Source organism: Simochromis diagramma, unplaced genomic scaffold (genome assembly GCF_900408965.1).
Source record: "Simochromis diagramma unplaced genomic scaffold, fSimDia1.1 OVJJ01000487.1, whole genome shotgun sequence".
Taxonomy (NCBI): Eukaryota; Metazoa; Chordata; class Actinopteri; order Cichliformes; family Cichlidae; genus Simochromis; species Simochromis diagramma.
Genome location: NW_024387305.1, coordinates 379,114 through 394,345, shown reverse-complemented (window position 1 = coordinate 394,345; position 15,232 = coordinate 379,114). Strand labels below are relative to the sequence as shown.

Genomic DNA, 15,232 nt, shown 5'->3' with positions numbered 1-15,232 from the left:
GTGAGCTGTCGTCAGTCCCCTTCGAGGCCTTCCCCAAACCACAGCTCAATTCATGTCCAAGCGTTCACCTTTACCTACTAAAATGCTGTCAAACCTAAAATGAGGATGTGGGCCCAGCTAGTGAAAGTCAATATTATTCAGTGATTAGGTCCTCAGTTAAACTTTTCATACTTCAAAGCAACCAGTTGATAAGCTAGTGTTAAATATATTAGAAAGTAACTAGAAAGTAACAAACCATCTTGCTTCTAAGCAACACATGATGATTGAATGATTGTTTGTGCAACCTAAGGAAGCACTGAAAGTTTAACTTTTTAAAGTTTAAAGTCAGGCAGAGCAACCATGATTAGAAATGTGATGCACAGAAGCGATAAAAGGGAAAAATGTGGGTTTAAAACAGAACAAAAAAAGTTAATGATACCAGCAGCAATCTACCCTCTCACTCACTTTGAAACTGACTAGGAGCATATGGGCTTCTTCATTACCTGTAATATGACATAATAGCAACTTCCACAAGGGGTGCGCAAATGTGTCTGTGTGTAAGTGCATGCAGCTGTGTATAAGTGCTAACCAAAATGACTAACCATGTGTGCATAATATTGTGTTAGGTTTCTTCTATAAATGCCTGTTTACATACACACTGCTTCTATATGCACAGGTGTGTGTGTGTGTGTGTGTGTTATAGTAATGGACTGCACCACGATGCCACTGTTGTGATTAGGCAGCAATCAGAGCAGAATAAGCCATAGATATGAGCTATCAAAAGGCACACACCATGGAGAGGACATTGTCATACACTCTCACTCAGATGAAATGGCTTTCATGTACATAAGCCGTGGATTCAATTTCATTTATGCCTGTTTATTAACACTCACACATGCTGACATAAACACATGAGTGCATACAGTGAATAAGTGGCATACATATTGTCAGTAAATGTCAAAACTATGACAGAAAGACTGGGAAAATATTGTAATGTGTTTTACATAAAATCAATTCTAAATAATTTATCCACTGCTGTCTTTTGGGAAATTAGTAAGGAAAACTGCACAGATCCATATTTAGCTTGAAGCTTTGTTGTAGGATCAATGACAATTTGGAGATTTCTTACAAAAATACCCAGACCGGCCACCTTAAAGTGACATTATGCTTTCACAGATAAAATGTATAAAGTGAAACATGACAGAAAATAAAAACAATCACTTTTATGGTGTAGTTTGAATTAAGTGCCTGAGTTAAAGAAGACATAATTTAGTGAGATGTCTCTGATGAAATCCTAGTCTGCAACTTGTTCATGATTCCTAATGCTGAGTGCTCTGGGAGAGCACATAAGCAGTTGTGAGTGTGTGTCTACATTGTAAGTTATAACTGTGTGACTGATCCTGAAAGTTTGCTAAATGTGACAGATGGATTCTGAAAAGTTTATCGTAGACCTTTAGGGGTGGAATGTGTAAAACATCCTTATCTTTCAGAGATCTATGTTGTTTTATGCCAGGGTATGCATACCCTGATTTTTAGTTAATTTTTTGATTTTGTTATACTTTCTACAGTGCATAGATATCAAGTTGTCCAGTATAGGACATATAGTTGTCCATATAAGGAAGTCTATTTGTGCCGTACCAACTGTGGCAAACAAATCTTGGGTAAGAAAAAAAAAAGACTACCTCTCCATCAGCATAGATTAACATAAACTTGATAATCACGGGCTGTATAAAAGAAAATCGACTCTCTGGGCAGTGCAACTTGTTCTTCTACTCATATTAGACAAGGGCTAGATTTGATCTTACACTGACTCACAACTCCACTGTGAGGTATACAGTTTTATAGTGGGTGGACACTAGACATATAGTTTGCCAAAGTCGTGAAATATCTCTGCAGCTCGATTAATAATATGATAATCAATGACCTATACCCTCAACCTGCATGTGTTCCAGGTCCCTGGTGGGTGGAGCTGGATTCTTTAGTGCTATCTGGGAACACCTGGGCCCCGCGTTCACAGAATGTAAAGCTGTGGCTCTCGCTTCATTCTCTCTTTCACTCACCTACTATATTTCCCAAGCCTCCATGCTGTGTGTTAACTTTATTGCAGTTACCAGAACTATACACACCTTTACACCCTACAACACTAATCTTATTGATTCCCACACCTCATTAGTTTATAGTCAAGTTAAATGCACTTAATAAATGCCAAAGAGTGCACCCCCCTCCACCTCCCACCCCTTCTGTCATTGTACTACAAGCGAGGCAGAAGTAATAAATAGCACCATAGTTAATTCTTCCAAAAAAGATTCTATGAGAAGACTCTTTATAATTTTAGTAGCATTTTGAATGATGAATAAACTCTTTTTAAAATTGCAATCTTACAAATTGTAGCTATCAATTAATTTGGCCTATTTATATCACAGTAGATCACTGCCCATTTAAAACACTTAATGGACTCTCACTTAAACATTCTCAACACTCTGGATACTTCAAAATAATTTGAAGTAAAATGAATCCTTTGAGTTGCCCATACACTTAAGATTTATGAAGCAGCCTATTGCATTAGAACTAAAACTGAGGATGACGTTAATATATATTTTATACTACTAACAACTTAAAGAGAAGTCAGAAATGGCATCTGAACAGACATTTATTGCAAAACATATGAAGCTAAACAGGAAAGTTACGAAATAAAACCTCTCATTAGTTAAAGGTCATACTTTTTACTTGTTCTCTGCTACACTGTCAGCAATGAGTCATTCACACAAGTCACTGTCTGTACCTAATTGAGAAATGCTCTCAGAACAGTGCAAAAAATCCAATATATAATGTTTATAGACAGCAAAACTTTCTTTAAGGACCCATATGAAAAGGCTGAAAAAATCTTTACAGTTCAATTGACAGGCAGCAACTTAACCTCTTAACTTAATCTAACATCCAGTATAATAGTCACGCAGCAGCAAATACAATCTACTGTTGTCCAGCCACCTTTACAGCTCCATGCATGCTTATTTTCTCTATGAATCATAGTCAACTGATACTGTAATCAAGTCATCTCTCATTGTTTCACTACAGTAAAAAGACAGAGAGAGAGAGAGAGAGAGAGAGAGAGAGAGAGAAAGAGAGAGAGAGAGAGAGAGAGAATAAATAGGGGTCTTGAGTTGCTGCGTGGGAGTGTGTGAGAAGAGATTGGGCCCATACATCATAGAAAATGCACAGGTAAGACAAACCTAATGCTCTCCCATTGCTATAAGGAGTTTTATAGTCATTCTCTGTTGTCTCACTCAAACAGAATATACACACTGGACAAACAAAAGTCTAACCTGGATGTAAGAATATGTAAAATTAAAAGTATGAATATGTAAAGGACACATGTTTGGTAATATAAGACAAATGTACCAACATTTTACTTATAAAATACATATAGTGTAGTCAGTCCCCAAAGTCCTTAAAAAGAATCAGAGATACAACCCTTGTGAGGCAGCAGCATGTTTATTTAACATTGTGTGGCCATTACTGTAGGAAATTACAGGCATATTGGTTAATATTCCCAAGCAGACATTAGTGCAACAAAAGGTGCATCCAAATGTGCGGGTATGTGTGTTCCTTAAGAGCACAGTGAGTGTTCGGTACAGATTCTCCAACTGTTAAACCTTGTCTTTCTGCCAGTACCTGCTGTCATCTCCACCTGTGCCATGAAAAGGCACACACAGCTTTGCAGCTGTCTCACAACAGTGCACACACTGAGGGAAAGGACAAATTTCAAGAGATGAGACTTAAAAAAAAAAAAAAATAATAATAATAATAATAATAATACAAAGTAATAGTAAAAAACCCCAAAAACTCTCAAACTGCAGTTTGATGTATGTTTGAATTGTTACCATTAGGACTTTCAGAAAGACAAAGGAAACTTTTAGATTAAGGTCTCTGAAGTTAGTTCTCTAAAAAAATAACTTTGACCTCTCTTATCTCTCATTCTCCTGGATTCTGACTTTGTCATCATCTGCCTTGGACTATTTCTCTTTTCCTGTAAGAGGCACAGATATGCAGATATGTTCCAGAACAGTGAAACTGCTTCAAAGTAATTTACAAGTCTTAACATTTTTCAACATTATCTCTCCCGTCACTGACTTTGTCTCATTCACTTCTACTATATTTTTCTTGCACACAAAGACACTTTCAAAAAAACCAAGTTGAGCATGCTTAACCTGGCACCTAACATGGATTTTATTAAATGCAATAGATTAGACTAAATGTACTGAAACAAGGTGTATCCAAAGAGTCATGGTCTTTGTACAGCGGACAGTAATTACTGAATAAATCATTTGTACATTATTCTATAGTATCGACAATATAACACATGGGCCTGGTGTCCTGCTCAGTAAAATTAAGCCAAAACATGAATGACTAAAACCTTGGAGTCTACCAGATACCAAATCTGTGGTTGCAAAAATTCTTTTGGTCCTACAGAAGTCTATGAGAAAATGGCTTTCTGCCTTGACTTACGTAAACACTTTCATTGTGAATTTATGGGCTCACTCACTTGTTATGAGACACATTGAATGCAAGAAAAAGTTAAATATATTTTTCAAATCTTGGTCAGTATTATGAACCCACACACTTACTAGCTAAAGAGCTGTCAATCATTAGCCAATAAGAATGTGGTTTCACAGCCAGACCTGCCCTTCCTTCTCACATCTGTTTTTTGGCAACCAAGATGGCAACAGTGGAAAGGCTTATAGACCCTCAAGGCTCCAAAAGAAGACTTCAGAAATCAGTTGGTGATGTCATGACAGCTGCATCCAGCTTCTAAACTGATTATACATTTCATCTGTCAAGTCTGTGTGACACAGTTGTAGTTTATCTACTTACTTTTCTACCAGGCCTAAAAAACTAGTAGTACCATTTGCATGTGGTGGACTTGTGGAATCCATTACTTCAAATAATATTTGTTTCTTAAGGAGATGTGGCAGCTGAGCCAGCAGAACCACCTCAGTTGTGTTTCCCCTAATCTTAACCCGGAGGTTCTCAATTTAATTTTTTCTTACTTAAGAACCTGAAAACAAGTTTATGGCCACAATCTATCTCGTGATCAATTAAAAATAAACCAAGTTGAATTTTAATTAAATGAGGGTCAGCACATGCTATCAGCAAATGCTTGTTTTTCTCAGTGGTAAAGCCACTGTTGTGGGGATAAAAGGAGACACTTGTTGTAAATGGGAGACATTTACCAAATAGCTAATGCTAGGTAATAAAAAAGAAGAAGTATTTTGACCAAGAGTTTTTCCAAAGATGACTGACATTTATGTGTAGATAATTAAAACCTAATGAAACACTGTTAGCCATTGTTATAGCTGTGTGAAGGCGGGCAGGAATGGCGGACCCAAGAGCAGGACTCACAGAAGCAGACGTAAACTCAGAAACACTCAGCTTTATTGCTGGATTGCAACAGAACAGGAAACTAACTAAACCAAGAATGCAGGCGAGCTAGCAAACGGAACACACACTGTAAAATGAGGGACGATGCGACGACGAGCAGGGGAAGACGCAGATACTAAATACAAGAGGTGAACAGGACTGAGAGGAAACAGCTGGGAGACATGGCTGATACTGACTACACAGATGAGACGGAGGAGCACACAAAACTGAAAACACTGACGTAAGACACAGACCTTCAAAGTAAAACAGGAAGCTCAACACACATGCAGAGACAGAGTCAAAACTGACTGAACAGGAACAGAGGGAGTACAGAACCAAAACCTAACAAATAGCAAATCTAAACAAAAGACATAACCAGAATAAACAAGAATATAAGATAATATAAACAAACACAAAACACTGAGTCATCAGATTTAGGACCATGACATCCATGACAGTATCCTGGAAATAGTTAGTCAGGATGGCTGACGCAGCTGCACTGTCATGGTACAATACGGTTCAATAAGAAGAGAAAGAACAGATGCTGATAAAAGTGTACAAAACAGACCAAATCTCGTCCAGAAGGAACTTACTACAAAATTACTTCCTTTTATTTTGGGTTTTTGATCAGTAAATCAGATTTTGTACACTGTGCATTCTGGTACTGTTATTTTGTTTCATAAAATTACTCTCAGAAATATACAGTTGGGATATATGATTATAGAACAGCATTACTTGTGAGGTTAAGTTAGCTGTTTTTTGTTTATAGCACTTGCATTACTATTCACCCCACACTAAAATAAAGGAATTCTATCACAAAAGGATTAGATCCATTAGAAATAAATTCTTAAACCCCAGCAATGTTATTTCACATTATTCTTATGCTGTGGAGAGCAACCAAGCTTCATTCATCCAATGTTTTAAAACCATAGATATCAGAAAAAATGTGCTGTGAAAGAGGGAAAGTAAAAGAGAGAGTCAAACTTAATGTCACCTTTCTACTAGAATCAGCATGAACGTTTTCTGCAATTTTTTCTGCACACATGATCCTGTTGCTGGTTCACTAACTATTCTGCTGTTTTGATAGATACTGACCACTGAGAACGAAAAGAGCTGCAGTTTTGGAGATGCTCTGATCCAGTCCAGTTGTGAAGCCATCACAGTTTCGCCTCATGTCAAACTCATTCAAATTGTTCTCTTTCTCTATATGTCACCCACCAACAGGTGCCATGATGGAGAAATAATTACTGTTTTATATATATATATATATATATATATATATATATATATATATATATATATATATATATATATATATATATATATATATATATCTCCCAGGAACAACATCGAAGATCTCTGTCCAGAAGAGTGCAGTCCTGTGAACAGCTAAGATACTGCGCAGGACCCTCAAGCTCCCAGGTATAGAACGGCACTTTTTTGGATACATTTGTACATCACCTCAGTGGATTGTAAGTCAAACAGTCAAGTTGTGTTTAAAGGGCAGAATTTCAACTTTAATCTATAAGATTTAACAAAAGTATTTCACTCATTTTTGAGAATTACAGCCATTCTTACATGTGGTCCAGTTAAGTCTCACTGAGTGCACAGAGGGAATATTATTTTTTAAAAAGAGCATTTGTCTATACATTATAAATCAACAGCAAAAAGAGTGTCTACTGTGCTATTCAGTTTCATTTTTAAAACATGTCAATTTTATTTTCATCTACTAAAGATTAAAAATCAAATTACATGAGTGCAAATCAGGAAGCTCAACCTTTACTTTATTTTACACTGTTTGAGCTATAATCTAACATTTTGTTGTACAGTTTGCTGAAATTATCATACAGGAAAACCATCCGTTCTTGATCTGCTATGACTGCTAGTGAGCAAAAATGCCTTTGTTCAGTTTTAAGGCCACAAACTGACAGAACAAAGCCATTTCCTTGAATGCTGCTAGTTTTGAAGAGTCATTTAGAGTTTCATTAATGTCTGCCTCTTGATTTTTTTTGTCCCTTTTTCTAGTTGGTTCTTTTAGTGTTTTAATAGCTCAGGACTTGAACTGATATATAAAAGCACTATAAAAGAAAAGAAAATGTATCTGCATACAGATTTGAAAACAAATTACATTAAATTGTCCTGTTAATCAGAAGTCCTAACTCTTTCTTTTTTTTTACTATCTTGGTTGTCCCTATTGATGCCAGGTGATACTTCTCCACTTTCCAGTGTGCTGATTACAGTCAGCCAGTTCACAGGAAACTAATCATCATAAATGGAGGCACTACTATGGGGTAATTTCTTGCTTTTTTTAAGGCCATTTTTGCTCAGACAATGTTTTTTTTTCACAATGGAGTAACTCAGGATGGCATAAAAGCATAAAAGATAGACCAAGTTGTCAGGGTGATAATATAAAGAGATGAACAGAAAAGTACAATTAAATAGTGACAACATTTAGCATGCAACACACATCCATGCATTTGCATTTCAAAGAATGGGAACTTTTAACATCCTGAAAGGTAACACACACACACACACACACACATAACAGCATACCTGTTGGACAGGCTTCCATCCTCAACAACTGTTTGCTTCATAGTTACAGAATCTTTCTTTCTTAATCAGATTAACTGGTGAGTTTATCTGATCGAAGAGAAAAGGGAACACAAGAGAATTAATGGTAACTTCTTACTGCTAAATTGCTCTTTATCTCCATCTATTGTTGCAGGTAATACATATATGCACAAACACACATCTGCTCACACACACCTGTCAAAGGAGACCATTGAGGATGGTAAGTGAGTTGGCTGCTGCCAAAATGGCCGCCTTTTGTTTACAAATCTCATTATCCTCTTCAGTTCATGGAGAATGCGATGAGTAATTACTCCACCAGTGAGCAAGTCACACGGTTGGTGTGAAATTCACACTCTAGTAGGGATGGATAATAGCTCTTGGTAAATACATACCACTTGCCGATGACTAGGCCATCACTCACAATAGAAAGTAATAAGGGTGTATGGATTCACAATATTCACCTGAATGCAAAAACGTATGCCCAGGGTTATCACTGAATATAAGCACCACCATGAATGTCGCTTTGCAAACTTATGTACTAAAAAAATGATCTTCTTGTTTGCAAGGAGAATATTTGTTCTCTCGTCAATAAAAGCTCCCACACAGTATTAAATATAACGCTTTCTGTTCATTTTGAACACCTGTGTGTCTGCTTAATGAAAGAAAAACAGGCTTACACACGACCACTGTGCAAGCACAATGAAATTACTGTGATTTTTTCCCCATTCTTTTAATATTTTAACACAACATGCATTCAAGTAAACACAAAAAGCATGTAGGATTTTGAATGTATACACATTAAAGACACAGGAAGTCTATGAAAGAATGTGTAGTGGGGGTTTTAAGTAAGAAAACATTCAGGCTAGCGTTATTTGACCCATAATTTAATTTTTGCAATATGGCAAACAAACCAGGAAGAATTATGTTAAATTTATAAAACATGTTTAATAATGCAGGCAGCGAGCTTTGTTCTGACAGATTTCCATTTATTGTACATTTGTATTCAATTAAAGCTTATATTTAAATATGAGTCATACCCAATGGAAATTGACCTTGTAACAAGAGCAGTGGTAATATCTTGCTGTACTCTGTGCTATAAATTTGCTTAAAAAATACAAAATGGGAAGTATTCACTCTTACTCACTCGATTACAGAGTAACAATTTATTGTTGCATACTAAAGCGGGAGCTCTCAGCAAATACAAAACTCACTGATGTCAAAACACTAACTTTAACTGTAAGACTTAGGCTCATAGCGCTTTACACTATAGTGACAAGGCATGTGCAATAAAATTTTACTATGTCTCAAATTATTTGCCATGAAATTAGGAGGATTTTATTCGTATTTGTGCATTTATTTGGTGTCAAAAGCAACAGGTGACTGCCTGCATCAGCGTGGGTAAAAGTATGAGTGAAAATAATGACTACCTCAATGTGTAAAGCGAGGATGTCACACATTATGTGTGTTTAGAGATGCAGAGTGCATAGAGAACAAAAGCTAACATGACAATGTGTATGTGAGCCATCAGAAAAAAACACTAACAATGTATCAGCAAAAATTCAAATAATGTCTTGCGCATAATCGGTTAATATTTATGCTCCAGAGGATTCATAAAAGGGGTTTCCTCTATTGATGTTTCACTGTATAATGCCAAGCCTTTCATACATGGCTGAAATGTATGCAGGTTTCTTTTCTTTTTTTCACGGAAGCTCAGGCTCATGCTAATAGTTCAGAAAAGGGTATTCAAGATGAGATTATTTGTCGGCAGAAACACACTCTAGTCTTGCAGTTTCAACAGTACTAAAAGTACCTTGTAGAAAATAAAACAATTGCATTGTGCTAAAAAGCATCTGACACCAGATTGTTAACGCTGCAGCTCATCTAATTCCATCACTGCCTTGACAAAAAGACACCAACTACAGCTGTGACGCAAACTTCAGAGACATTCAGTCACAAAGCTTGCAAAACAGTTTATATCTGTAGGTAATGTGCAGAAAGATGATTGGATTTGGATTCAGGACACAGTGTTAGATACAAGACTTTTTTTTTCAGAGCAGCTTGGAATACCTCTTATCTCAAGCCTCCAAGCATGGATTTTTAACTTGCACTGTAAAGTTTTAATAGGGTGAAGTGGTCTTGGAAAATTTGATTTAAACACAGAAATATGCATGCACAAATTTGTTTGACTTCCAGTTTGTGTAATCCAAACCATACAGAGAATACTTAGAATTAGAATATAAATAGAATTTTAGCCACACTAGTGTTGTAGCTCTAGGCGATGGCAATGCCTGTCCGTCAGTCCTGTCCACTATTTGGTAAAGACTGAAAGCTTAAGCCCACAGGGTGAAACCTAACATTATTTCTTTTTTCCTTTCCAATATTTTGGTTTGTGATCACATTCCTGCTACAGTAATATAGCTCACATCAGCTTAACCCGTTGTGAAGAGTAGGGTAATATCAGCTAGTGGGTATAATGGTCACACCTGGATGGACGACAATACAAAGTTTTTGGAAAAGTTTTTTTTCCACATTATCCAATTTTTCTGAAATAAATTTGAATTTTATTTATATTTGCATTTCTTTTCAAACAAGCACAGATAATTAAAAGAGCTGGCAATTTCGCCAGAAACAAAATGTACAAGTGTGGCTGTCAAAAAGTCAGGGAAAGTAATTACAAAAGTAGCTACCATTGATATGGGAATGGAAGGAAAGAGTGGGAGAAAGGGTGAAATAGAAAGAAACAACACTAATGAACTTAAGGAGTCTACCCATTCTTCCATTTTCTTATCTAAGTAAGGGGCCTTGGATTGGCTGGAGCCATCCCAACAGTCATAGAGTACGAGATGTTTTACATCCTGTATAGCAGTCATAGATGTTTTTGAAACTCACTTTAATGCATCTCACATACACAAAGCAGGTGTGCCCTTAAAAATGATTGTGTATTTTCTATCAGACTTTTGAGTGAATTAATTCATCTGCGTGTTTATTTGTGTATTACTGTGCATCTGTGTGCTCCCCGTGGACACATTCACTGACTCCCTGTACTGAGTTGCATTATTGAATTGATTAATTGTCACTGATAACTGATGGCTGCAATGACTTGCTCTCTTGTTCTGTGTAGCAAGTGGAGATCTACTAGAAAATGAAATATGCCTTCAGTAATTGGTTTTAAATGGAAAAGCTGACTTGGGTGGTTTGAGAAGTTTACTGCATTAGCACAGAGGTTACTGTGTGTGTGCGTGCTGCTTTGTGTGTAAATAGTGTAGCAATGTTTCTGCTTATTTGTTTGTGTGTGTGTGTGTGTGTGTGTGTGTGTGTGTGTGTGTGTGTGTGTGTGTGCGCGCGCGTTCTATATGTCTCATCTTAGGTGGACTTAAGACACTCATTAATTGCCTGAGGACTTCATTAGCCAGGCTGATTACCCCTGCATCAATCTGACAGCTTACGAGCTTACACACACACAAACACACACGCACACACACACACACACACAAACTTGCAGAACCTGTGACAATTCTATGGCACATCACTGAGAGCTATTTGTGTACTAAGAGCCAAATTCAATGCACAGGGATTTAACTATTCAGCCAACTGCCAGATCAAAACACTTTCCCAGAGGCATCTATGAAATGCTGAAAATATCCTTAATGTCTACGTATGGATAACTTGTGGTAAAACAGAAAAAGAATGATGTGAGGTAGAATCAATACTTCAGTTCTCAGAAGCTTTGCCAAATATTTCCCTCTGCTCTTACATTATTTGAAGACTTCCTCAACCTTTACTTCCCTTTCTTTACTTGTTCTTTTCCTTTCACCCCCTACCTCTTTTCTTTGCACCTTATTCCCTGGTAACTGGACTTACCCATTTCTGTTCTGCACCTTTCTCACCTTAAAGATGATAAGTTCTTGTTCACCAGAAGAAAGAAGAGCAATTGGGGGTTGAAGAGCCGAAAAGACTGGCAGATTGTATCAGAATGTAATGAAGAGGGGCACACAGAAGCAGAAGAAGGTGGAGACAAAAAATGTGTTTGTGGATGACGACAGAAAGTGGCAGATATAGACGGTAAGACAGAGAGAACTACAAGTAAGTTAAAAGGACTGCCTAGGTTTTACTTTTAAAGGGGAATAAAGGCAATTTTCCGTGCCATCCAGCTGAGATACTTTGTGATACAAAAATTGACTCATATCTTAGGTGACTATTCTTAATCACTATATTTGCAAGGCCTTGTGTCTCTAGTTCTCTTGTTTACTTTGTCACCTTTTCCTCCCCCTTTTTATGTCTGACTATTACTTTGTTCCCAACATTTTTTCTTAGGACTTTTTTTTACAGGCTGCAAAGCGTGTAATATTCATGGGAGGCTTCTTCATGCTACCAGTATAGTTTTGTATTAAGGACAGTGTTCTGAATGTTTCAAGTTCAGTAAGTTCAAGTTCTAAAACTCCTGAACACAGTGGCCATTGTAATGGACAACCTTAGCCTGGAACCGCTCACTTCCTTCTCAGTTTCCAAGGTATGAACAGGTACAGATCAACCAATCACAGCAATGTCATTTGGCATAACACTGAGTAAAGAAAAAATGTTGGCAAGCAAAAATTTGCAGAGATGAGCTGTGACCTTTTACAGACATTTAAGTACTTCATATTTAAAGAGATTCTGAATCCACACAAAGTAGGATTCATAAAATCTTTTCTCATCACTGGTTGGTTTTTTTTTTTTGTTGTTTTCTAAATATGTGTCCATGTGGAGTGTCTCTTTACAGTCATTATATGTAATCTGCTCCATATTAGGTAAAAGTTGGTCCATCTGGCTTGGGCAAGTATGGGTGAAAATCTGCTCATTTTGTTCATTTTTAGGTTACCTTCCTCCTGAAGTCTTAACATTTTATAATGTAGTACTATTTACTATATTCAAGACAAAAAATAGTTCAAAATAGCTGTGAAGAATGAAATAAATGACTCAGCCTTTTATTCAGTTTCACTGCTATCCTCTCAGTTGTTCTATAGACTCCATGATTTAGAGTTATTGGTAAGGGAGTAGGATCTATTTTAAATTGCACTGCATTTGTTTAAAAAATAAAGAGGCTTATGAAATTACATTTAAATTTTAAAAAAATGAATGGGATGGGTTAGGGGTTATGTTTGTTTGTTTGTTTGTTTGCTTCAGTTACCATCAAGGGTGTTTCACATAGCCACTAATTGATTAGCAGCTTGCATGTTGCCCGTTTATGTTTTTGATTAACATGTGGAATAACGAAAAGGAAGAACGAAAGAAAGAAAAAAGAAAAAATAACCATTGACAAAATACGACAAAACCAATTAATACTTGGAAAGCACACCGCCCAAACGAAAGGGGAGCAGAACCTCTGGAACAATTATTCATTATTCTACCATCAAAGTAAAGAGAATTCAGAGCAGCTGAAATATTCATTTCTCTTTGTTTTGACACTCAGTTTCTGAAAGAAAGAACAAGATTTTTTTTTCTGCTTCGTCTCTCACTGCAGGAGATCATCACCTGTTAATGACCAATGTCAGCAGGACTGCTACTGTGTCTGTGTAGTGTGTGTGCTCATGTGTGCACTAGGTTATTCACACTATAGACTGCCAGTAGTTGGAAATGTATGCATTTTTGGGGGGGCTATGTGCTGCAACATATTCTAAATTAAATAAACAGATATCTACTACAAATGGAGATTTCAGCTTTAGCTATGATGGAAAAAAGGAAAGTGCAAAGAAAAAAAAAGGGGGAATTTGAGCTTGAAACCAAACCACACAAATGTCATCTGTCAAAAATACTGTCATCTATGAAGACTTGGATGTATATGGAATGGGCTCAGTGGTACATGATATTTCAGCCAATGACTATTCGAACTGAAAGAGTAACGTTCCATTTGCCGGAGGAAAATTTTAGTGTTGTAAAACAATTGAAGCATGTAAAACAATTTTAGCTTTTTTAATGTCCTGTTGCATATCAATTTCCGCATTTAAACACAAATTTGGCTGAAGTCATATAAAGTCTTAAGGTTTACTGAAAAAATTACCACACATACACATATTTTAACCAAGTTTTACAGTGAGGTGGGGGAAATGATGAGATGGGAAAGGGAGAAAAAGCTTTTCTCTTCAGGGCAGTTCCAGTCACATGAAAAATGTAAAAGTGCAAATGGAAGTGGACCATTTTCTGCATATAATGAAGGACACAGACAGAGGTAGTATCAAAGAATTTCGGAAATATGTCTTTAAAATTTCGAGCCATTACTGGATTTAATGTAAAATTTATAAATCCATGGATTTATCTACTCTTAAGACGGTGCGAGATCATAAACATAAAGCAATTGATAGCAGCTCCTGCAATGAAAATGCAGTTTATATAAGTGAAAATACAGAGCTGGAATATTTGTGTCCTTTTTCCCCAGATTTTTTCTTTTCCGAGAAAAGTCTTAATGAACTATTCCTACCACAAAACCAAATCACTAGAGCACAAAACATTCTTTGAGCTTTTACTACAGTGCAACAATTACCTATAACATCCCCACTGTATTGATTTAGTGGGGGCTCATTTGACCCAAGACATGTTTTTAAGGAGAGTGATGGCATTCCATTGGTAATACGTCAAATCCACTGCCACAGTCACTTGTTGATCTGTGCTCAATCATTTCATCCCAGGAAAACACAAAGGAAATCAAAAAATGCTCAGACCAAATGCAAATAAGAGCAGACAGAGTGGATTGAGGTCATTTAAGGCTGTCTACTGGTTACAGTACTCCAGCTGAAACCTCAAATAGTGTTTTGTTGCAGCAACACAAAGGCACTTTCGACTTAATCTCTATGGGCCTCATCTGCTGTTTGCCTCTACATTACAGCAACATAGTGGAAAAATGAGGTGAAATTAAATCAAATTTTGTAATGCAAGGATTTTCCATACAGTAAGTCTCCCTTTTCACACAAGATTATGTGAACAGCAGGCACCTTGTAAAGTGGCACTTTGGTGAAACTAAATCTTCTAATCAACAGATAATTAGGAGTGCAACAAGACTTGAATAGTCACTCTCTTGGATGTTTGGAAGAAAGAAAAAGCATGGGAACATGTTTTGAATAAGAAATTGCAAATATGCACACAAGGTCAGTATGTCTGATGATTATGAAGAAAAAAAGAAAGAGATTCAGGAGACTGAAAGGTCATGAAGATCCAGCAGCACTGTTGACAAAATGGGAAAGACATAGAGAGGCAAAATGTGTGTAATTTGAGGTGTTTCCCCAAAGCAAAG

At 36.7% G+C, this 15,232-nt stretch overlaps 1 protein-coding gene across 1 annotated transcript in view; it reads right to left on the bottom strand.

Moving 5' to 3' along the window:
• The window catches only part of LOC120716853 (zeta-sarcoglycan), a 368,890-nt gene that overhangs the window by 207,680 nt on the left and 145,978 nt on the right, over positions 1–15,232 (bottom strand). The window lies entirely within an intron of this gene.